At 43.6% G+C, this 26,265-nt stretch overlaps 1 pseudogene; it reads right to left on the bottom strand.

The window, feature by feature from the left end:
- Positions 1 to 183: 183 nt before the first annotated feature.
- Positions 184 to 26,000, bottom strand: LOC140478440 (tripartite motif-containing protein 77-like; annotated as a pseudogene).
- Positions 26,001 to 26,265: the final 265 nt, after the last annotated feature.

The raw sequence follows: 26,265 nt of genomic DNA on the forward strand, positions 1-26,265 counted from the left end.
TGCTGAAAAACCCTGCTTAGAATGTTCAGGATCAATCACGGTTTCAAAAGTTTAGATAAAATGAATATTAAGGTCAATATTCAACATTCATAATGTCCAAGGTGAAGATGTGTGGGGCAACATGACCATTACCCTAACTGGAATGTGGTGTGGTGAATGTGGTGAAAATATTGGTGTGCAGTTTCAGTGATATTTCTCCATGGTCAACATCCTCTTCATTAAATTATTACTTTTCTTCAGCGCTGGCTCGAGACACTCACTGCTCAAGTGGGTTAGTGTGTCATCTGACACACCGTAAAGAGTCAATTATTCCGCAGTCACAATCTACAAACACTCCCGCTGTGATGGGAATACGCTTTAAAATTAGATAATTTGGTTTTAATACAATTATCATTAAAGCACCACACTTTTTAACTCTGATCTCCAGCATCTGCAGTCCTCAATTCCTCTTTTTTTAAGACAGTAATGCAAGGCTATACATGAGAATATCGCTGTCTGAATACACAAGCACTTATCATTCTGACCCAGTGAACATTTACTGCCCCAGCATTTTTGGTTGATGCTTCTATAGCAGACTCCAACTTGTCATCCCATTTCTTTGTTGCTCCTCACTTCCTAGTAGGGGCAGCTGTAACTGACTTCAACAGAGTAAAGGATCTGTTCTTTCTCTCAAATCTGTATGGATCTTTGGGCATGGCTAGATCTCAAAAGTTGTCAACACTCTTCTGTTTCTGTTAAGCAGAATGAGGAAGGGATGTGTTGTTTCTGGGTCCAGAGATGGCGTCTGTCCATCTATGAATTAAAGGAAAAATCATAGTCAGTCACGCCTGGCGGATAGACTCTGCATTGTAAAAGTAACGGGAGGCAGGCAAATAACTCCTGACAGAATGACTGAGAGTTTTAAAAGCAGTGACCCAATTCCCATGCCACCCTTGTCGATTTCTGTGTTTACACGTGAACCTGTATGTTTAGATCTGTCTGGGCAATGCTTGGAACGGAAAGATGAATCTCAATTGCTTCAGTTTCTATTGGGTTAGTGTGCATGGCCAAAGTCAGGGACATAATATTGCAATGGGTAGACAATACAAGTGACAAATGATGGGAGTTCTAGCTTATGTATGTTGAAAGGAAATCGGCTGCCCAGCTGAGTTGGGAGTTGTGCAAATTGCTGATGAGGCCACTTTTGGAGTACAGTTCTGGTGACCTTGCTATAGGAAGGATATTATTAAATAGCACTTGATGCAGAAATGATTTACGAGGATGTTGATGGGACTGGAAGATTTGGGTTATAGGGAGAGGCTGGATAGGCTGGGACTTTTTCACTGGAGCATAGCGGGTTGAGGGGTGACCTTAAGGAGGTTTATGAAATCATGAGGGGCATAGATAATGTGAATAGCATATGGTCCTTTCTCTAGGGTAGGGGAGTTCAAAACTAGAGGGCATAATTTTGAGAGAAGAAGAAGAAAGGTTTGAAAGGGACCTGAGGGGAAACCTTTTTTCTGACAGCAGGTGGTTTGTATGTGGAATGAACTGCCAGAGGAAGTGGTAGATGCAGGTACAGTTACAAACTTTTGAAAGACATTTGGACAGGTAGCTGAATAGGAAAGGTTTAGAGAGACGTGGGCCAAAAGCAAGCAAGTGAGATTAATTTAGTTTGGGAAACTTGGTTGGCATGGACAAATTGGGCTGAAGGGTCTGTTTCTGTAACTCTATGACTCTCAGTGAATGACACTTTTTGAGAGAATATCTGTCAGCATTGCCATCTTAGATAGGAGACACTTTAGGCACTAGTTCTAGGTTCTGTCATTAGGAGAAACATTCTTTCAGCGTCAACCCTGATAAGTCTTCTCAGGAGATTATATGTTTCATGATGATCACCTTTCATTTTTTCTAAATTCCAATGAATGTAGGCTTAACCTGCCTAACATTTCTTATGATGTTCATCTCTTAAATCAGCCAAGTGAACCTTTTCTGAACAGTCTGTCACAATTATAAACTCTCTTAAATAAGGAGACCTAAGCTGTATACAATATGCCATATACAGTCTCACTAACACAGTACTGTATACAACAGTGTGAAAATGTCCTGGCTTTCATATTCCAGTTCTCTTACAATAAATTACAATGTTAAATTGCCTTTCCAATTGTTTACCATATCTCAACGCTATTTTTTTGTGATTCATGTGCCAGGGCACCCAGATCTTTCAGACTTGCAGAGTTCTGTAACCCCTCTCCATGTAATTAACATGAATCCCCCCACGATTAACACTGTGGGATTACCATTCACCAGAAACTGACCTGGACTGGGCATATACAAAAGCAGTCGAAGGCTAGGAATCCTGTGTAAATGAGTAACTCACCTCCTGCCTCCCAAAAGCCTATCTACAGCGCACAACTCAGGAGTCTGTTGAAATACTCCCTATTTGCCTGGATGAGTGCAACTCTGACACCGTGCAGAACAATTTGATCGCTACCATATTCACAAACATTCCAACACCAATTCAGTGACAGTTGTGTCTGCTATCTACAAGATGCACTGTAGAAGTTAGACAAAGATCCTTAAACAGCAACCTCTAAAGTCACAGTCACTGCCATCTGGAAGGACAAGGGCAGCAGATACATGGAACACCACCACCTTCAAGTTCCCCTCCAACTCACTCCTACCCTGACTTGGAAATATTTAGACATTCCATCCCTGTCAGTAGGTCAAAATTCTGGAATTTCCTCCCTAAGCTGCATTGTGGGTCTACCTACAACACATGGACTGCAGCAGTTCAAAAGGCAACTCATCATCACCCTCTAGAGGGCGATTAGGGATGGACTAACAAATGATGCCCACGTGCCTTGAAAGAATAAAAAAGCTTCTATTCTTCCTGCCAAACTCGAGAATTCTACACCAATTCCCAAATGGTTGTCCTCTCAGTCAGCCTATCTCGATCTACTTGAAGACTCCTTATGTCTTCCTCACAGCTTCATCTCTAACCTATCTTTACTGACGTCATTTGGATCCTGCATCCAAGTCATTGATATAGATTGTAGACAATTGAGATCTTAATACTAATTTGGCAGCACTCCATTGGAGCACCCGGGGGAAACCCACGCAGACACAGGGAGAACGTACAAACTCCATACAGTCGCCCGAGGGTGGAATCGAACCTGGATCCCTGGCGCTGTGAGCCACCGTGCCACGTCCTACTTGTCCCTACTCTGCCATATGTTAGCTGACTAATCCTTAATCTATGCAATACCATAGAATTATGTAAAATAACCAGCACAGAAACAAGACTGTCATTCCATCTAACATTTATGAAGAGACTCCAGTTATCTTTCCTTAAGAGTGTAACCTCAATTTCTGGTGTCACCTTTCGAGCATTTTCTCACACTCTCTCTGCTACCTCTTTCTAATATTTATAATACTGTGTCCAGAACTGTACGTGTATATCAAATGTAATGAAACAAAGCTTCTTTATAAATTTTACATTTACCACAGCTTCTGCACTTTTAGTCATAAATCCTAACCATTGCTTTATTTGGTTTGATGGCCTTTCTAACCTACATCTCTATTTTTAGCAATTTCTGTATTTGTACTGCCAGATTTCTTTGTTCCCCTGTCTCTATATGACTTGTTTATTCTGATGTGATAGTGCAAATTCATCAGTGTTGAAATTAATCTACAAAGCAACTTTATTAATGGCTTCTTAATCAGTTGTGGTATCCCACAGTGTTGGCCATCCCAAATTTGTGTCATCTGCATGTTTAGACCTTTTAAGATTCCAAAATTGAAATCATTTATTTAAATTGTACTCTTAGTACTGAACATTGTGAACTCCACTTACGAATTTTATTGGCATTTTGAATAACTGCCTTTTAGCTCTTTTGTCTCCACTCTTATTGTGCTATTTGTCCTCCGACTCTATGTAATCTGAACTCATTCATTTCTGGATTGTGCAGCAATTTACCATTTAGACGTTAAGACAACATAAATGTATTGCATTACCCGGTCCAATTTCCCTTTTACCTCTTCAAAGTATTTCAATTAAGTCAAATCACTTCTTTCCCTCATTGTGACCATTGCAGTAAAATGTTTTAATGTTTAAATTGTTTCTAATTTTTTCTCTGCATGGGTACCCATTACTTTCCCTACTGGCAATATTAAGATGACAAGTCCATAATTCCATGGACATATTCCGTTCTCTTTCTTAATCATTGGCATAATAGTCATCTGGCATTAGACATTCTTTTAATGAATTATTAAATATGTGTAAAAGTGCCTCTGCTTTCTCAGAATTCCTTCAAAATGCATAGAGAATTATGGGCTTGACAAGAGTTCTCTTTGAGTTTGATTATTTAATATTTCTCTTCTTTTTATTTTGAATGCACTGGTATCATTTCATATCTCATCTTCCTATGTCAAGTGCACCTGATCTCTTGCTTTGTCAATACCGAAACAAAATAATTATTTAGTGTTTTATGACATTTTGCAATGGCTGCTGTGATTTTATCCTGCCAGTCTCTCAGAAGCCCATTTCATTTCCTGGCCTTCCTTTTGTTATTTATGTGCTGGTGGAATATTTCACTCTCTTGTTTTATATATGTTTGAAAATGTAATTTCATGTTCCACTTTTCTTTACTTATCGGTTTTTACTTTGCTTCTAATCTCTTCTCCCCCTTTTCATGCTACACCCCTGTACCCCTGGTACGTGTCTTCCTTTCCCTCCTATTCATTTTCCTAATAATTTCCCCGTATGTCCTTCTTCTTCCACAGTATCTCAACAATGTTTAATTCATTATTGTTCATTAGCATAATATGTTCTTCTTGGACTATACAAAACTGTAGTTTAAATATTTCCCATTATTGTCCTTTCAGCTCTTGGTAAATATTGCTGCTGAGTTCAATCTAAACCCATATTCTCTTCTCAAACTCTCAATTTAAGTTCATATCCAATGTGTCAGTCTGGGCTTCGTCATTCTTATATTCTTCTAAACCTTTTTATCCAAAACTATATTAAACTGTGGCCACTATTTCCCAAATGTTTCCCCACATTAACTTCTCTCATCAGCTCTGGCTTATTAAGTGGAAGTGGGTACTGCAGATTAGAGTCAAGATTAGAGTGGTACTGGAAAAGCACAGCAGGTCAGGCAGCATCCGAGGAGCTGGTAAGTCAATGTTTTGGACAAAAGCCCTTTGAAGGGCTTTTGCCCGAAACGTCGATTTTCCTGCTCCTCGGATGCTGCCTGACAGCTCTGGGTTTATTCCCTAGTCCTAGATCGAACAGTAAATCCTCCCTTGTTGGGTGAGAAAGAAGTTTTGCACTAGTTGTAGGGACTCCATTCCCCATTCCCTTATTTATTTCTTCTAGTCAATTAACTTCAGTGTTTTCAAAATGAGTCCCATTTACTATTCAATCTTTGTCCCTTCTCTGTTGATAAATTTGTTCCTTCACTTCCCTTCCACTATTAGATGTGCTGTAGAGAGCACCTTTAGAGTGATTGATCCTCGATTATTTTATGTCTCTGTCCACATGAGTTCTCTTTCTGTAGATCTTGATGGTTGCTTCAATTACTTTTACTGCCTTTCTGTAATCTCTAAGAAAAGCTACTCCATCCCCATTATCCCCTCTATCTTTATTACTTTTACCACTAAAGATGAGTGGAGGCAACAGTTATGCCCCATTATTTGACTCTGACTCACCAGCATCTGCAGAATGCACTTTCTACTAGTGTGGCGCTGGAAACGCACAGCAGGTCAGACAGCATCCGAGGAGCAGGAGTATCGACGATTTGGGTATAAGCCCTTCATCAGGAATTCCATCTGCCTGAAACATTGACTCTCCTGCTTCTCGGATGCTGCCTGACCCGTTCTGCGTTTCCAGAACCACACTTTTCAACTCCTGCCCCATTCGTTTGTTTGTAAACAATATATATTTTTTAAAAGGAAATCTTTCCACAAAAGGTGGTCCATAAATAAAGCATGGCTGAAGGAAGAATTGATTAGGCTTTTGAAAAGATGCAGGCCTGGATCGTGGAATCTTTAAAGGTTTCATCTGTGCTGGGAGATGAGAGAAATTGTGTATTTATTTTAAAATATTGTGTTCAGAACATCCCTGACTGTTTTAAAATACTGCGATTGTCTCAGATGCTGTATTGCAATTTGTCACAACTGTCAAGACGTGAGCAGAGTTTTCAAAGCAGCTTGTTGGATGAAGATTCACCTGAAGCCTCCTCAGTGAGATGGAAGCTCTGAAAAAACAGATCTATTTTTAAAAATATTATCATTACATAGCAACACCCAGAAAGGGAACAGCTTCCAGGATGAGCCGTAATTGTAACAACCTGGAGTTAACACAATGTAGTGGAGGCCACATACAATCTCAGAAGGATAAACCTTCACTTTATATCTCCCAGTTAGCTTCCATGAGAAAAAAGCCCACCTACTGGTGGAATATAGTTCCCACAATGGCGGCTCCCTCTCACACCTCTACCCTAGTGGTTGCCCAGTGGGAGCCCTGCAATGCTTTTCTCTGGGAGGCCCATGATGAACAGGCACCTATCCATAGAGAATCAGGCTAGTGGTGTAGCTGTCCATTCCAGTAAGTGCTCCCTGGAGCAGTGGTGGCTGACAGCCATGCTCTGAGGTCTTCTCCAGGCATCTTCACTGGTGAGGGAGGTGAGGATCATAAGGAAGGGGATTTGGCAATTCAGATGCAAGGTCAGGGGTCCAGGTTTCAGCAAACACCCTCCCTCCTGATTCTGGGTTCATAGATTGAGCACAGGGTGCCTGTGAACAAGGGTTTGCAAGCAGCCTTCAGAAGGTGCTGCAGATCCCAGGTATGTCCCAGCTAAGTCCCTGAGTCACTGGGGGGGGAGGGGGGGGGGGGTGGTTCGTTGGATTTAAGTGGCACATGAAGGAACTTCATTGGCCTCCTGATGCCAATGGGTGAGATTCCTATGTCAGGCCCTTCACACAACTCCCTGTCAACCCAGACTAAATTGCTGGTCCTCCTCTCAATGCTGGGCATGGGACATAGATGCTTCAGTCTGACTTCCCCACCATCTTGCACGCCCTGGGAAAACTCTGCTCAACTCATTCCACTGAACACTGAAAGAACTGCGGCTGATGGCAATCAGAAACAGGAACTGAAATCGCTGGAAAAGCTCAGCAGGCCTGGCAGCATCTGTGGAGAAAACCCTGAGTTAATGTTTTGGGTTTAATTACCCTTCCTCGGAACTCATTGTATGTGTTCCTTCCTATACCATTTTACTGGAGGCTGCCCAGGAGTTGATGCCTAATTGTCCAGCCTCTGATGAACGTTTCACACGTTATGAATGAAAGATGTGAAGCTGGTTTCCACTTTCCTGGATACAGTCAAGTGAAATCCCTATCATGAAAGAAACAAAGGAAAACTGAATTCAACAGAATATGCAAAATGCATACTAGGGAATGAGAATTTTGCTGGAATTATGGATTAGCAATTAACAAGGACAAATCTCACGACCAGTTAATTGCATTTTCAATTAAGCAAATAACGCAATTTTATATCTACATTTTTTCAAAAGCATTTGCTTTTTAAAAATTGCAAGGTGGGGGGTGGGGGAAAGGCCCCTTGGATACCCAAAGCCTGAATGTGAGGTCAGTAACACACCCTTTTGTTTCCAATAGCAAGTTCCTTCAGTGTGTGAATTGTGTCACACTAGGGTGTGAGAAACTCCTTGCAATATTCAGGTGAGAATGGGCAGAGCATAACATGAGTCTGTCCAACCAATCCATTTCAGGCCATCGGCTGTCTAATCAGCAAACCTAAAGCAGGTCTATGAACAATTGTCATAAAGATGCAACCAGATGGTAGAACTTAGAACTGTAACAGGTTTAAGATATGGAAGGGAGGGGCATTTGCCTGTTGTATTGAATTGGCTGAATTAAAACTATCCATCTAATCCCACTTTCCAACTCTTAGGCTGTAGCCATGACTAATCGCAGTGGTTAGGGGAAAATTACTGATTCAGTCAGCCACTAGGCCAACCATGTGACTGCCTGTTGTGATGAAGAGGCAGCAGACCTTCTGTTCTCCATCAGCTGATGGGCCACAGTGGGATAGGAGACATTGAGGTCTGCAGATGCTGGAGATCAGAGTTGACAGTGCGTTGCTGGAAAAGCACAGCAGGTCAGGCAGCATCTGAGGAACAGGAAAATCGACTTTTTGGGCCGAAACCCTTCATCAGCGATGAGCCACAGTGGGATACCCAAGGTAAAGCTGAAATAACATTGGAGATAAAACTTCATTCCCAACGTGGACAGTGCATAAGACATCAACAAGTAAAAGCAAGTATTATCAGTAGCATGTAGCACCTTACACTACACTAACCCTTAGGAGATAGTGAGGAGTGAAGATGCTGGAGAAGTCAGAGTGGATAAAGTGTGGCACTGAAAAAAGCACAGCAGGTCAGGTAGCATCTGAGGAGCAAGAGAATCTACATTTCAGGCTTAACTTTTCACCAAAGGCTGATGTCCAAAACATCAACTCTCTTGCTCCTCAGATGCTGCCTAACCTGCTGTGCTTTTTCCAGTGCCACACTTTATCGACTACGCTAACCCCAATTACAAAATGATTTACAATGATCTGTAATATCTCAAGTACTGAGTGTGTAATTCTAGGAGTGCACTCTGAACTTTCTGAAGCTTCCATCACCTTAATACTTGTATGAAGAGAGAACACATGCTTCTACACATTAAATCTCCTTATTTCAACCATGCAAACTATTCTGCAGCGACTTCACAGTTGTAGAAGCTGGATTGGATGTGGCAATAGTTACATAGATAATCTATAGTCTGTGGATGCCTTTCAAACATTCACAACTACCTGACAAAACAAATCACTGCTGGTCTCTATCTTAAATGGGAAATGTTTTATTGTGCCCACTAATTCTATATTCCCCGAGAAAGTACCTACTCTGTCAGGTCCCCTCAGAATCTTACGAGTTTCAATAAAATCTCCAATGGTTAGCTCATTTGGCTAAATGGCTAGTCTGTGGTTTGGATACATGGGGTTTGTTCCTCATGTAGCTGAGGTAAACATAGCCTGTCCCTTCACCCCACAGCTCTTTACTGTGGTTAGGCAAATAGCTAATTGTCAAGGATTTCTCTTTGAGCAGAGATCTCAGCGAGTATAAGATTGCCAGCTCTCAGTTCACTGCGACCCAATCACTCACCAATCAGCAATTTCTATCAATCAGGACTCACGTGAAGCATTTATATCCTTCTCTGCAATCTCACATCGTGAGCAGTCCCACAAACCTCACACTCACATCTCACAGCACGAACACACTTGCACCTCAGTCAAACAGATTGCACATTGTTCACTGGCAGGCTTGTCTTTTTCTCAGAGTGAGGTGACACATAAATGAAGACAGCATCACCTTGAAGCAGAGTGACCAGTTCCTAATATCTCGTTTTTTAAAAAAAGGATATAGAGTCACTGAAGTGACTTCAAAAGAGATCCCAGAGCCATCAGATTATAACTAAAAGGGAAGGTTGCAAATCTCTGATTTTATTTTTCCCTTGGAAAGAATAGATTGAACAATGACCAAATAGAGATCTTTCAATATTTGAAAGGATTTAATAGAATAGAAAGAATGTTTCTACTCTCAGGGTAATGCAAAACCAAAGACTATAGTGTGAAATGGTCACCAAGAAATCAAAAGGCAATTCAGAAGAAGTCCCTTTATGCAGAGTGCCAATAATGTGGCACTCATTACAGGAAGTTGTTAATACGAATATTATAAATAGGGGAAGTTCAATGAGCTTAAGAGGGAGAAGGGAATGGAGATTGAAGCCAAAAGCAACTTTAAGTGAGAAACAATGGGTGGAGGCTTGAGTGGAGCATAAGCACAGGCATGGGCTATTAGGCCAAATACTGGATTAGTGGTGCTGGAAGAGCACAGCAGTTCAGGCAGCATCCAACGAGCAGCGAAATCAACGTTTCGGGCAAAAGCCCTTCATCAGGAATAAAGGCAGTGAGCCTGAAGCGGGGAGAGATGAGCTAGAGGAGGGTGGGGGTGGGGAGAGAGTAGCATAGAGTACAATGGGTGAGTGGGGGAGGAGATGAAGGTGATAGGTCAAGGAGGAGAGGGTGGAGTGGATAGGTGGAAAAGAAGATAGGCAGGTCGGACAAGTCAAGGAGACAGTAACTGAGCTGGAAGTTTGAAACTAGGATGAGGTGGGGGAAGGGGAAATGAGGAAGCTGTTGAAGTCCACATTGATGCCCTGGGGTTGAAGTGTTCCGAGGCGGAAGATGAGGCGTTCTTCCTCCAGGCGTCTGGTGGTGAGGGAGCGGCGGTGAAGGAGGCCCAGGACCTCCATGTCCTCGGCAGAGTGGGAGGGGGAGTTGAAATGTTGGGCCACGGGGCGGTTTGGTTGATTGGTGCGGGTGTCTCGGAGATGTTCCCTAAAGCGCTCTGCTAGGAGGCGCCCAGTTTCCCCAATGTAGAGGAGACCACATCGGGAGCAACGGATACAATAAATGATATTGGTGGATGTGCAGGTGAAACGTTGATGGATGTGGAAGGCTCCTTTAGGGCCTTGGATAGAGGTGAGGGAGGAGGTGTGGGCACAGGTTTTACAGTTCCTGCGGTGGCAGGGGAAAGTGCCAGAATGGGAGGGTGGGTCGTAGGGGGGTGTGGACCTGACCAGGTAGTCACAGAGGGAACGGTCTTTGCGGAAGGCGGAAAGGGGTGGGGAGGGAAATATATCCCTGGTGGTGGGGTCTTTTTGGAGGTTGTGGAAATGTCAGTGGATGATTTGGTTGATGCGAAGGTTTGTAGGGTGGAAGGTGAGCACCAGGGGCGTTCTGTCCTTGTTACGGTTGGAGGGGTGGGGTCTGAGGGCAGAGGTGCGGGATGTGGACGGGATGCGTTGGAGGGCATCTTTAACCACGTGGGAAGGGAAATTGCGGTCTCTAAAGAAGGAGGCCATCTGGTGTGTCCTATGGTGGAACTGGTCCTCCTGGGAGCAGATATGGCAGAGGCGGAGAAATTGGGAATACGGGATGGCATTTTTGCAAGAGGTAGGGTGGGAAGAGGTGTAATCCAGGTAGCTATGGGAGTCAGTGGGTTTGTAAAAAATGTCAGTGTCAAGTCGGTCGTCACTAATGGAGATGGAGAGGTCCAGGAAGGGGAGCGAGGTGTTAGAGATAGTCCAGGTAAATTTAAGGTCAGGGTGGAATGTGTTGGTGAAGTTGATGAATTGCTCAACCTCCTCGCGGGAGCACGAGGTGGCGCCAATGCAGTCATCAATGTAGCGGAGGAAGAGGTGGGGAGTGGTGCCAGTGTAATTACGGAAGATCAACTGCTCTACATAGCCAACAAAGAGGCCAAATGGTCTGTTCTGGTATCTCCCATGTATTTCTACATAAAGTAGCAATGTCTGCCTTTTTGAAGCCAATGTCATCTCAATCCCCACTTTACTGCATGAACATATCTTTTGCACCAATATTCAACTGCTGAGGCTAGCACTCACTTAGACCATGAGCCAGAAAAACAAAGTGACACACGTGGGTGGTACGGTGACTCAGTGTTTAGCACTGCTGCCTCACAGTGCCAGGCACACGAATTCAATTCCACCCTTGGACAACTGACTGTGTGGAGTTTGCATGCTCTCCCTGTGTCTGCATGGGTTTCCCTCAGTTGCTCCTGTGTCCTCCCATAGTCCAAAGATGTGCAGGCTTAGTGGATTGGTCATGCTTAATTGTCCTGTAGTATCAAAGGATGGATGGACAACATCAAGGGATGTGCAGGATGGGCAGATAAACCACAGTAAATGTAGGCTTATGGGTATAGAGTGGGGCTGGGGCTGGGGCTGGGTGGGAGACTCCTTGGAGGGTCCGTGCAGACTCACCTTGGTAAAATGGGAAACAATATAGTCTCTTGGCGTGATACCTCCCTGCAAATGTGGAATTGTCACAGGAGATGACTAGTCACTGTTAAGAAACTGCTTGGAAACTCTAGAAACACAATTTCCCATTCAGAAAATACAATGTTGTTCACAATGAAATGTAAATGCTCTCTTCTTATTTAAGTAAACAATTTGGTAATTTTGCAAAAGTTTATTGCATGCTGCTGATTTCAAATACACCAGAATACTTTACACTCTGAAGAAGGTCCAGAGTTTCTTGAATATTGATGATGTTAATCTTGGTCATGGACTCCTGGTTTTCCAATTTTTTTCTATCATTGGAATAGCAGAGATACAATTACTGCAAGTCATTGTACTTCTGGTAGCAATTTTAACTCAAATGCATTTTCACAAACACATACATACCTTCAGCTCTTTCATTGCTTCACTGGTGCTAATCAAGTAGTAACCCTCATGATCTCTTAAAAAAGCACAGAGATTGCAGGTGCAAACTTTATCATCCTTATAATAAAGCTCTTGATGCTCTCAGCATTTTCCACCAGTTTCACCTTCACAGTGGGATGTGGGAGACGGTGATTTGCAAAGGTTATGTTTTCTTGATGGGTCTTAAGGTGACCAGAGCACATTGAGACTTCACATCACGGTGGGTTTAAAGCAGGAACCTGCTGCTTGTTTTTGTTTTCATTTGTGGGACTTGGGCGTCGCTGGCTGTCCAGCATTGATAGCCCATCCCTATTTGCCCTTGAGAAGGTGGTGGTGAGCTGCCTTCTTGAATTGATGCACTCCACTTGCTGTGGGTTGACCCACAATGCTGGTAGGGAGGAATTCTAAGACTTTGCCACAACGACTGTGAAGGAACGATGATATATTTCCAAGTCAGGGTGGTGAGTGGCTTGGCGGGAAACTTACAGGTGGTGGTATTCCAAGTACCTGCTGCCCTTGTCCTTCTAGATGGAAGTGGTCGTGGGCTTGGAAGATGTTGTCTAAGGATCTTTGGTGAATTTCTGCAGTATATCTTATAGATAGAACACACTGCTGCTACTCAGTGCCGGTGGTGGAGTGACTGAATGTTTGTAGATGTGGCGCTAATGAAGCGGGTTGCTTTGTCCTGGATGGTGTCAAGCTTTTTGAATGTTTTTTAGATTAAATTAGAGTACTTAGTGTGGAAACAGGCCCTTCGGCCCAACAAGTCCACACTGACCCGCCGAAGTGTAACCCACCCAGACCCATTCTCCTATATTAACCCCTTCACCTAACACTACGGGCAATTTAGCATGGCCAATTCACCTAACCTGCACATTTTTGTGTTTGTGGGAGGAAACCGGACCACCCAGAGGAAACCCACGCAGACACGGGGAAAATGTGCAAACTCCACACAGTCGCCTGAGGTGGGAATTGAACCCTGGTCTCTGGCGCTGTGAGGCAGCAGTGCTAACCACTGTGCCACTGAATGTTGTTGAAGCTGTGTCCATCCAGGCAAGTGGGGAGTATTGCATCACACTCCTGACTTCTACTTTGTAGATGGTGGAAATCTTTGGGGTGTCAGGAGGTGAGTTACTCTCCACAGTGTCCCTATGTCTAACCTGCTGTTGTAGCTACTGTGTTTATGTTGTAAGTCCAGTTGTGTTTCTGGTCAAGGATGTTGACAGTGGGGGATTCAGCGATGGTAATACCATTGAATGTCAAGGGGCGATGGTCTCTTATTGGTGATGGTCATTGTCTGGCATTTGAGTGGCATGAATGTTACTTGCCACCTGCTGGCACAACGCTGGATATTGTCCAGATCTTGCTCCATTTGAGCATGGACTGCTTCACTATCTGAGGAGTCGCGAATGGTGCTGAACACTGTGCAATCATGGGGGATCATCTTCACTTCTGACCTTATGACAGAGGGAACGTCATTGAAGCAGCTGAAGATTGTTGGGCTTAGGACACTATTCTGAGGGACTCCTGCAGAGATGGCTGACTCTCCACAACCACAATCATCTTCCTTTGTGCCAGGTATGACTCCAATCAGTAGGGTATTTGCCCCCTGGTTCCCATTCATTCCAGTTTTGCCAGTGCTCCTTGATATCATACTCAGTCAAATGCAGCCTTGATGTCAAGGGCTGTAACTCTCATCTCACCTGGTGCAATAAAGACAGAGAACTATAATCTGAGACCCAGCCTGGCTCTTGTATATCTGACCGATGTTCAGTAGTTGCAGGTCCTTCTCTAGGAGTTTTGTCTTTGCAATGATTGGAATGAGATCAGCCAGGTAGACCTCAGAATATGAGTTCCCTGATTGGGGCTGTTAACCTGCTCCAATCAGGGAGCCCTGGCTGACAGATATAAATCAGTGTAGTTAAAAAAAATCAGTGTTAGGGGTTCTGTTCACTCTAGGAGTCAGCTCTGAGCTAGCTGGGTCAGTGTCATGCACTGTGCACGTTTAAGTAAAGGGTGGCTTGGTGACAGGATACTGGCCTTCGTGGAGCTAGTTCAGTCTTGAACCACTTTCAACAGTATGGAGGAGTAATGGCCACTACTGGTCTTTTCCCACAAATCTTCAATGCAAGTCTGGCAGGAATTGGGGTTGCAGTTGACTGTCACTGAATCGGTGTATTCTGGAAGCAAACGGAGCAGGTTAGTTCCACTCTGAGACTCAGGCTGGGCAGCTGCAGCTGTACATCATATGAACCTGAAGGTTAAATGTTTGAACAGCACTGGGACAAACTGACTGGTGTTGAATTGACTTAGATATCATAATCAAGAGTCATGTATCTAAGTTGGCCGCAAACATTGATGATGCAAATCATAGAAACCTTACAGTGTGGAAACAGGCCCTTTGGCCCAACAATTCTGCACCGATCCTCCAAGTAGTAACCCACCCAAGCACATCCCCTTACCCTATTATCCTAGATTTCCCCTGACTAATGCACCTAACCTACACATCCCTGAATACAATGTGCAATTTAGCATGGCTAATTCACCTAATCTGCACATCTTTGGACTGTGAGAGGAAACCGGAGTACCCAGAGAAAAACCATGCAGAGACGGGGAGAATGCACAAACTCCATTCAGACGGAGGCTGGATTCAAACTCGGCTACCTGGCACTGTGAAGCAGCAGTGCTAACCACTGAGCCATTGTGCCAACTCAAATGTAGACAAGAGTATAAAATTACAATGAGCACTTGATTAAGGTAAGTGGCAGATATATTTCAGAATAGGTCAATGCCAAGCCATCTACTGTGGAGCAAAACATGGAGTGAGCAGTTTTTGAAAGCTTTAAAGAAATTTGGCACTGCATCCATGGTCGAACCCACAGACCATGGAGAAATTGGAAGTAGGAAATCAAATCGATCGATAGAAGGATTAATTTCAAATTTTCGTACAGCTTTTGTTGCAGTCTGAGCACTCCTGTGCTTCAAATGACCACATTCGAGCTCAGCACCTTCTCAGAACTGTGTGAAGTAACTTGGTGCAGTCTAAAAGCCTTATCTATTAAGGAGTCAAAGGGTGTCGCTAAACATTTTGAAATGGTTCTGCCCATAAAGTGAGGAGACACAAATTATTATTACTTGTGTGGTCAACCATTTTTCAATTGAACTGCATGGAGAGCTGCATGGAATCTGAAACAGACAGGCAAGCTTTGGCCATGATTCTGCTAGAGCAGTAGAGGTTAGGGCTAGAATTCCAAGCAAAAGAAAGAGAAATACAAGAGGAAAAAGTGGGGTAACAGAAAGAAGGAGACAAGAAAAGAAAAGGCAAGAATTTCAATAAAAAGAGAGAAAAGGAATGAAAGAAGGAGAAAGAATTCCAGCAAGGCAAATGCAGTGCTGGCATTCATTTGAAAAGAGCTAGAATATAAGAGCAGGGATTTACTACTGTGGCTGTAGAAGGTTCTGGTCAGACTGCATTTAGGATATTGTGAGCAGTTTTGGGTTCCATATCTAAGAAAGGATGTGCTGTCCTTGGACGGGGTCCAGAGGAGGCTTGCAAGAATAATCCCCAGGATAAGGGGATTGCCATAAGAAGAGCATTGAGGACTCTGGGTCTGTACACCATGGAGTTTAGAAGGAGGAGGCAGGGACCTGATTAAAACTTACAGAATACTGAGAGGCCTGGATAGAGCAGACATGGAGAAGATGTCCTACTAGTAGGAAAGATTAGGACCCCAGGGCACAAGCTCAGGGTGAAAGGATAGTCCTTAAGAATTGAGATGAGGATGAATTTCTCCAGCCAGAGGATGGTGAATCTGTGGAATTCATTGCAACAGAAGGCTGTGGAGCATTGATGGTGTTTAAGTCAGTAATAGATAGGTTTCTCAACTCTACTCTCCTGTCTTCTCTAACTCTTGATTCCCTTATTAATTAAAAATCTATCAGCCATGATCCAATGGCAGGGCAAACTCAATGGGCTGAATGGCCTGCTCCTATATCTTATGGTCTTATGAAAGCAAGAAAGAGCCAAAACAAAAGCAAGAAAGGAAGTTGAGGCAGCTCAAGCTGAGGGCCCAAGAGTCTATTATACTCAGTGAAGACACTGCTGTAAAGAAAATAGTCCTGGCTCAAGACCTTGTGCTGAATTCTTAAACTGTTCACAACTGTCACCAAAGTTCAGTCAGTGAGGTGTAGAAGTATGTTTTGCTTCACTTGAAATGCAAAGTAGCTGAGATGGCCAACAAGAGTATGCGTTTCTGACGTGAGGCAGATGACAGGAAAAGCCCATGTTTATTCACTGTTATTGTTGAGAGTTTGCCAGACTATGAGACGACCAAAACGCTATCCTGAGTGGACATGAGCAGGGCCTGGAGGAGCGACAGCAAAAATTCCAGACTTCTCATAAATATTTTGAGTGAACCTATGTTGAATTTGAAAGGGGTAAGCAACTTCTTACTGACTATCGTGCATGAGTGTTTAAGCTTAGAACTTAGAGAACCTTAGAGCTGTGTTTTTCCTTGAGAAATTCAAAGACTCTCTGCCCCTTTGCATAAATAAAATCCATAAAAAGGATGCAGTATTCCGAAAGCTTGTAATTTCAAATAAACCCGTTGGACCATAACCAGGTGTCGTGTGATTTCTGACTTTGTTCCAATATAGTAACATACCATAAACACACTCTTGGCAAATTCAGAAAGTAGATTATCTCGCGTGCAATTGTCTCATCAGGCAGAGAACCCCCAGCTTTTGGCTGTAACTAAGAGAGGGTAAAAAAAATAGGCTTCCACTTTTTCAAGACCCCACCAAGAGTGGCTGAAAGCTAAAACCTAGAATCTCTGGTTCCATGGGAGTTTGACCCCACCCATTCAGGCTGCTTTTATTGTTCAAACTTTAAAAATACCCGAAGACCTCACGAACTGTTTACTTTACTGGCTTTCGAAGTAGACAGCCTGTCACCTCTGTCTTAAAACTTCTCTTTTAAAAAAAGAACAAAATTACTTCTTAAAGCCTCAGCATTGTCACACTGTGTTTTATGTTTTGGTCAACTTCTCTGTGTTTTATATACTGTCCAATCTTCTGACCTACTACCTGTCTTTGCATTATTACGACCTTTTTTGTTTAGTTTGATACAGTCCTTGTTCTGACTAGTTAAATATGGATCATAGACCAGTCTCTTGTATTTGTCTTACTCATTGGAATGTATCTATTCTGTATATTGTGAAATATCCACTTAAATATCTGCCACTGCATCCCTATTGACTGTTCCTTTATGTTTTAGCCAATTCGGTTTGCATAGCCTTATAATTGCCCTCAATTTTTAAAAAATTAATCCTAGACCTAGTCCTCTTCCCCCTCAACTTGAATGTAAAATTGAATCATATTATGGTCACTGCAACAAAGAGTTGCCTTCACTATGAGATCATTAATTATCTCATCTGATTGCACAATACATCCTCATCTCTGGTTGGCTTCAGAATATGCTCTTCAAAGAAACTTTCCTGCAAACATTCATGAATTCCTCATCGAGGCTATCATTGCCCATCTGATTTTTCTAAGCAATATATTGATTAAAATCTCCCATGATTATTACTGTTCCTTTCTGACAAGTTTTTATAATTACTTCCTTCATATCCAGCACTTCCATTTGGTGAGAGGCTTGTACGCCAAGCACCCAAATAAATTCTTACCTTTATTATTTCTCATTTCTATCCAAACTGTTTCCATATCTTAGCTCTGTGGTCATTCCTCTTCACTTACCAGATAGCATAATTAATTAAAAGAGCCTTTTCCTACTTTCCTGTTATTCCTAATTGTCCTGTATCCTTGATTATTCAGATCCCAATCCGTGAAATCTTGCCTCGGTAATAGCTGCTAGTTCATACGATTCATTCCTCCTTGCATTCTCAGCCCACTTTTTTTTTGTTTGAATGCTGCAAACATTCATGCAGAGATCCTTTAGTTTTTTTATGTATTTGTTTTCTTTGTAAATTCTTCCAAAGGAACGTAAATGGATAAGGTGATCTCTCCGACCCTGGGGAGACTAAATACAGACGCAGTGACCTGCTTTCTGCAACACCCATGTTCTGTCTGCAAAAATGACCCCTAGCTTCCAGTTGCCTGCCATTTCAACTCCCCACCCTGTTCTGGACAACATCCCTGTCACAAGATGCTGCAGTGCTCCAGTGAAGCTCAGCACAAGCTGGAAGAACAGCATCTCAATTTCTACTTGGGGACCTTGCAGCCTTCTGGACTCAACATTGGGTTTAACAATTTCCAAGTGTGAACACTTCCATCCTGATCTATTTAATACCTCTTCTACCAAGGTCCTATCATAAAATGAACTTCTTTATGGACAGCCAACTGATTTTCAACTACTAATTGTCCTCATGTCATCTATCAGCTTATCTTCTTCCTTGGCTTATTATCAATAATCAACTATCAACAATTGAATGCCTGTGCATTTTTTTTAATCTCTCTCAGGGCTCCTTCTCCACCTATCTGCTCCCTCCATCACCACCTCCCACTGCCCTCCCCCATCATCTGCTTAAGTATCACTTTTCACAGCTGCTTCTAGTTCTGAAAAGGGGTCACTGGGCTCAAAATGTGAACAATGTTTTCTCTCCACAGATGCTGCCAGACCTGCTGAGCTTCTCCAGAATTTCTGTTTTTAATTGTTTCCACTTTTTGATCCCTTGCCCCCATTATTTAGTTCAAACTCCTCTCTACTTCCTTAATTATGCATTTGATGAGAGTACTGACCCCCAGCACAGAGACTGTCCCATCCATACAGATCCCACTTCCAGCAGGTTTTATCATTGGAAAGTGTTCGGGGTGTCACTTGTTGGCCATTTGCCCAGGAAGCCCCTGACGATCAGGCTGGACTTATCTCTCAAATGTGAAGCCAGTTCGAGAAGGTTATAAGTGTGGAAAGTCATTGATGGCCATGATGGTGCAGACGGAGCCAACTGGGATTGGGGATGTTGTATACAGTGGGGCAGGGAGTGGCAGATGGGGTGTTCTAATTAGATGGAAAGAATCAGACTGGGGTGAAGTCAAAGGCCTGAGTATCAAGAACAGTCTAGACCACATGAAAATGGATTGTCAGCAGGAAGGGGTGAACAGAGTGTTGGGGGAACTGTATGATGCACATATTGGGATTTTAGGGGATCAGAGGATTGCATGGGAAAGAAGTTAAAATTGTTACCTGAGAGTGTAAAATATAAGAGGCATTGTGTTGGAGTTAACATGAGTCAGTATCTGCTTAATTTTTAAAAACAAATGCACTGAAGTAATGGCTTTAAAACACTAACCCGTTACACAGCACTTCACAAGAGCATTATTAGTCAAATTCTGCATTGAATCACATTAGGCCTTATTGGGGAAGTTTGTCTGGAAGGTTGTACAAAGATTCATAGTTTAAAGGAGGAAAATGGGGTGATGAGACAGAGGGATTTGGTGGAAAAAGTTCAGCACCTGGGGCCCAGGTAGGTCTTTGACGCATCTGCAAATAGTGATAAGATTAAAATCAAATATGCTCAAGATGCCAGGTTGAGCTGAATGGAGGCATCTCAGAAGGGGATTGATCTGGAGGAGATAACAGAGAAAAGGTGGTCACAAACCATTGCAGAATTTGAAAAAAAAATAGATGAGAAATGTTAAAATGGAGCTGGGGACAGGAACTACTAAAGGTCAGCAAGCATATGGAGAATCAGTGAGAGGATTTGATGCAGGTCATACAGTCATAGAGTTGTACCGCACGGAAACAGACCCTTTGATCCAACTCGTTCACACCGACCAAATGTTCTAAATTAATCTAGTCCCATTTGCCAGCGGTCTGGATCCAAGGCAGAGTTTTGGATGAATTGAAGTTTGTAAAGCATAAAACATGAGAGGGTGGCTAGAAATTCATTAAACCACAGTGCTGGGGCAGGGGGTTGGGGGTTATGGTAGCTCAGTGGTTAGCTTCACAGTGCCAGGGACCCGGGTTCGATTCCAGCCTTGGGTGACTGTCTGTGTGGAGTTTGTGCATTCTACCCTTGTCTGTGTAGTTTTCCTCTGGGTGCTCCAGTTTCTCCCCATAGTCCAAAGATGTCCAGATTAGGTGAATTGGCCATGCTAAATTGCTCATACTGTTCAGGGATGTGTTGGTTAGATGCATTAGTCAGGGGAAATGTAAAGTAATGGGTTAGGGGAATGGGTCTGGGTAGGTTATTCTTCGGAGGGTCAACGTGGACTTGTTGGGCCAAATGGCCTGTTTCCACACTGTAGGGATTCTATGATTCTATGAAGTAACTAAGTGTAGGACAGTTGCCTATTATTGGCAGTGATGCTGAGGGTGAAAATACTACTGGCACATAGGGAGGCCTACCACAACATAGAACATAGAACATAGAAGAATACAGCGCAGTACAGGCCCTTCGGCCCTTGATGTTGCGCCGATCAAAGCCCACCTAACCTACACTAACCCACTATCCTCCATATACCTATCCAATGCCCGCTTAAATACCCATAAAGAGGGAGAGTCCACCACTGCTACTGGCAGGGCATTCCATGAACTTACGACTCGCTGAGTGAAGAACCTACCCCTAACATCAGTCCTATATCTACCCCCCCTTAATTTAAAGCTATGCCCCCTTGTAATAGCTGACTCCATACGTGGAAAAAGGTTCTCACTGTCAACCCTATCTAACCCCCTAATCATCTTGTACACCTCTATCAAGTCACCCCTAAACCTTCTTTTCTCCAATGAAAACAACCCCAAGTGCCTCAGCCTTTCCTCATAGGATCTTCCTACCATACCAGGCAACATCCTGGTAAACTTCCTCTGCACCCGTTCCAGTGCCTCCACATCCTTCCTATAGTATGGCGACCAAAACTGCACACAATATTCCAGATGCGGCCGCACCAGAGTCTTATACAACTGTAGCATGACCTCAGGACTCCAGAACTCAATTCCTCTACCAATAAAAGCCAGTACGCCATATGCCTTCTTCACTGCACTATTTACCTGGGTGGCAACTTTCAGAGATCTGTGTACATGGACACCAAGATCCCTCTGCTCTTCCATACTACCAAGTATCCGACCATTAGCCCAGTACCCCATCTTTTTGTTACTCTTACCAAAGTGAATCACCTCACACTTAGCTACATTGAACTCCATTTGCCACCTTTCTGCCCAGCTCTGCAGCTTCTCTATATCCCGCTGTAACCTGCCACATCCTTCCTCACTGTCTACAACTCCTCCGACTTTCGTATCATCCGCAAACTTGCTCACCCAACCTTCTAACCCTTCCTCCAGGTCATTTATAAAAATGACAAACAGCAATGGTCCCAAAACAGATCCTTGCGGAACACCGCTAGTGACGGCACTCCAAGATGAACCTTTGCCATCAACTACTACCCTCTGTCTTCTTCCAGCCAGCCAATTCCTAATCCAAACCTCCAACTCACCCTCAATGCCATATCTCTCTATTTTCTGCAGTAGCCTACCATGGGGGACCTTATCAAACGCCTTACTAAAATCCATATATACCACATCTACCGCTTTCCCCTCATCTACCTCCTTAGTCACCTTCTCAAAGAATTCAATAAGGTTTGTGAGGCACGACCTGCCCTTCACAAAACCATGCTGACTATCCTTGATCACATTATTCTTATCCAGATGTGCATAAATCCTATCCCTTACAATTCTCTCTAAGACTTTGCCCACAACAGAAGTGAGACTCACTGGCCTATAGTTACTAGGATTATCCCTACTCCCCTTCTTGAACAAGGGAACCACGTTTGCTAGCCTCCAGTCCTCTGGCACTACTCCTGTAGACAAAGAGGACACAAAAATCAAGGCCAATGGCTCTGCAATCTCCTCCCTTGCTTCCCAGAGAATCCTAGGATAAATGCCATCAGGCCCAGGGGACTTATCTATTTTCACCCTTGCCAGAATTTCCAACACCTCTTCTCTACATATCTCAAAGCCATCCATTCTACTTATTCGTGCCTCAGTATTCACATCGACAACAATGTCCTGTTCCTGAGTGAATACTGACGAAAAGTATTCATTCAGCGCCTCCCAATCTCTTCAGCCTCCACACGCAACTTCCCATTACTATCCTTGATTGGACCTATTCCTACCCGTCATTCTTTTATTCCTAACATACTTATAGAAAGCCTTAGGGTTTTCCCTAATCCTACCAACTAAGGACCTTTCATGTCCCCTCCTTGCTGCTCTTAGCTCTCTCTTCAGGTCCTTCCGGGCTACCTTATAACTCTCAATTGCCCCTATTGAACCTTCACGCCTCATCTTTACAAAGGCCGCCCTCTTCCATTTAACAAGGGATTCCAATTCCTTATTAAACCACGGCTCCCTCACACGACCCTTTCCTCCCTGCCTGATAGGTACGTACTTATCAAGGACACTCAATAGTTGCTCCTTGAACAAGTTCCACATATCAATTACGCTCTTGCCTTGGAATCTACTTTTCCAATCCACACATCCTAAGTCATACCTCACCGCATCATAATTTCCCTGCCCCCAGCTATAACTCTTGCCCTGTAGTACACACTTATCCCTCTCCATCACTAGAGTAAAAATCACCGAATTGTGGTCACAGTCCCCAAAGTGCTCACCTACCTCTAGTTCTAATACCTGGCCTGGTTCATTACCCAGAACCAAATCCAGTTTGGCATCACCTCTTGTTGGCTTATCTACATATTGTGTCAGGAAACTCTCCTGCACACATTGCACAAACACTGACCCATCTAACGAACTTGAGCTATAGCTTTCCCAATCAATATCAGGAAAGTTAAAGCCCCCATAACAACCACCCTATTACTGTCACTCTTCTCCTGAATCATCTTCGCAATCCTTTCTTCAACGATTCTAGGACTATTAGGAAGCCTGTAAAAGACTCCTAACAGGGTGACCTCACCTCTCCTATTCCTAACCTCAACCCAAACTACCTCAGATGGCAAATCTTCGTCCATCTTCCTTTCCACCGCTGTAATACTATCTTTGACAAGCAAAGCCACACACCCCCCTCTTTTACCCCCACCTCTGACCCTACTAAAACATTTAAACCCTGGAACCTGCAACAGCTAATCCTGTCCCTGATCTAGCCATGTCTCCGTAATAGCCACAACATCGAAGTCCCAGGTACCAACCCACGCTGCAAGTTCACCTACCTTATTTCGTATACTTCTGGCATTAAAGTATACACACTTCAAGCCACTCTTCTGTTTACAGGCACCCTCCTTTAAGATTGATGCCATATTCCTAACCTCCCTACACTCCAGGTCCTGCACCCTAAAGCTACAGTCTGGGGTCCCATGCCCCTGCAGAGTTAGTTTAAACCCCCCCCAAGGATACTGGTGCCCCTCAGGTTCAGGTGCAGACCATCCTGTTTATAGAGGTCCCACCTTCCCCAGAAAGAACCCCAGTTATCCAAGTACCGAAATCCCTCCCTCCTGCACCATCCCTGTAGCCATGCATTTAACTGTTCTCTCTCCCTATTCCTCGACTATCTATCATGTGGCACGGGTAACAAACCAGAGACAACAACTCTGTTCGTTCTAACTCTGAGCTTCCAACCTAGCTCCCTGAAAGCCTGTCTAACATCCTCAGCACTCCTCCTACCTATGTCATTGGTGCCAATATGGACCACGACTTCGGGCTGCTCCCCCTCCCCCTTAAGGACCCGGAAAACACGATCAGAGACATCACGTACCCTTGCACCTGGGAGGCAACATACCAAACGTGAGTCTCTCTCGTTCCCACAAAACCGCCTATCTGTGCCCCGAACTATCGAGTCCCCAATTATTATTGCTCTGCTCTTCTCCACCCTTCCCTTCTGAGTAACGGGGACAGGCTCCGTGCCAGAGGCCTGAGCCCCGTCACTTACCCCTGGTAAGTCGTCCCCCCTACAAGTATCCAAAACGGTATACTTGTTCTTGAGGGGAATGGCCACAGGGGGTCCCTGCACTGGCTGCTTCCTCCCAGTCCCCCTCACTGTCACCCATCTATCTGCCATCTTTGGAGTTACTACTTCCCTATAGCTCCGATCTATGACCCCCTCTGCCTCCCAAATGATCCGAAGTTCATCCAACTCCAGCTCCAGTTCCCTAACACGGTCTTGGAGGAGCTGGAGATGGGTGCACTTCCTGCAAGTGTCATCAGCAGGGACGTCCATGGCATCCCTCACCTCATACATGTTGCAGGAGGAACATTGTACTGCCTTCACTGCCATCCCTCTAAAGCTAACCTTTATTTTAAAACAAAACTGGGTCTAAAGAATACAACAAGCAAAATTCAGCACTTACCTACTTACCACAACGGATCTTATTATTAGGTTAGAGGAGGAGGGCGGGTGGGAGGCACTACCTCCGTAGTGCCTCGGGTTCTTCAGCTGCGCGCTTTTAAAGGGGAAACAAACCACAAGGATCACAAATCAGTTCACTGATAGAGGTGAGTGTGAAGGTCATGGAGAGGCCCCACCTCCAAGTTCACCTCTAGTGGGGGCCTCACATTTCACAGCTACAGACACTATGGCACAAAATAAGGCCATTTGGCCCATTGGTTCCAGGTCACTGATCACGGGTATTGTTAATGCAAACTTAGGAATGGCAGGTCGTGTTATCATTTAGAATATATTACAAATAGCTCACTGCAGCTTTGTTTGGTTTCTTCATACTGTTTGGAGTTCAGATCTGGAAAGGGTTCTACCATGCAATAAAAATGTTTTTTTTGTATGTAGTTGAGGAGCAATACATCTTGATTAATTCAGTAACACCCAGAGCACTGCACTTTTTACTTAATTTCTTGGCAGGCTAGGAAGCGACAATAAAGCAGTAAGGTGGTTTCAACTGAATGAATAATAATAACTGGACAGTTCTAGTTAGCCAGAATCTAGATGATTTACAAAAGATGCTAAAGTATCTGCAAGTATGGGTCAATCCACAGCATTTTCTACTAACATTTTGCATTGTGTTTTGTCCCATGCCCACTAAGTGCCAGTGTATTGGTACAGTGTATAGTGGGAAGATTTATTTTCAATACATCATAGGCTGACTATCAAGCAGTCAGGGTGTTGCAAATATAGATGATTCACTTTGAACAATCAGAAGTCACGTGACACTAGGTTGTAGTCCAATAGGTTTATTTGAAACCACAAGTTTTTGGAGCACTACTCCTTCATTTGACAAAGTAGTGCTCCAAATGCTTGTAGTTTCAAATAAGCATGTTGGACTATAACCTGTTGTTGTGTGACTTCTGACTTTGTCAACCCATCAAATGCCAGCATCTCCACATTATCACTTCGAACAATGGAAGGAAAATTGAATTGAACATTTCCTTCCAGGTGGCAGGAAGCTTCTAAGAATATATAGCAGAATTCTACTGAAGAATGCAATGGATGGCTTGACTACATAAAAGAATAAAGAAAAGCTTGCATTTTACAGAACCACCAGACATCTCAATATGCTTTGCAACCAATTAAATACTTTTCAAGCACTTGTAAAAGAAAATGCAGCCACCAATTTACACACACACTCCAATCCATGATGACTGGACAATCTGTTTTCAGAATCTAGTTTGATGAATAATTATCAGCCTGGACACCAAAGACATTACCATGTTGAATGGCAGTTTCCGGGTCAACTGCACTGCCACTGTCCTTGCTCATGGCTCCATTTGTGATTTGGAGGGTGTTCAAGAGGTTGTAGGTGCGAAATGTATGTCACCCAGAAACGTCAAACGAAGGAGTAGTGCTCCAAACACTTGTGATTTCAAATAAACTTATTGGACTATAACCTGGTGTGGCGTTACTGCTGACTGTTCAAAGTGAATCATTTATATTTGCGACACCTTGACTGCTTGATAGTCTGCCTATGATGTATTGAATATTCATGCGCAGGGAAGAGAAAAACAACCACCCTGCAGGATGAAGG

This window comes from Chiloscyllium punctatum, chromosome 6 (genome assembly GCF_047496795.1).
Source record: "Chiloscyllium punctatum isolate Juve2018m chromosome 6, sChiPun1.3, whole genome shotgun sequence".
In the NCBI taxonomy this organism is placed as follows: Eukaryota; Metazoa; Chordata; class Chondrichthyes; order Orectolobiformes; family Hemiscylliidae; genus Chiloscyllium; species Chiloscyllium punctatum.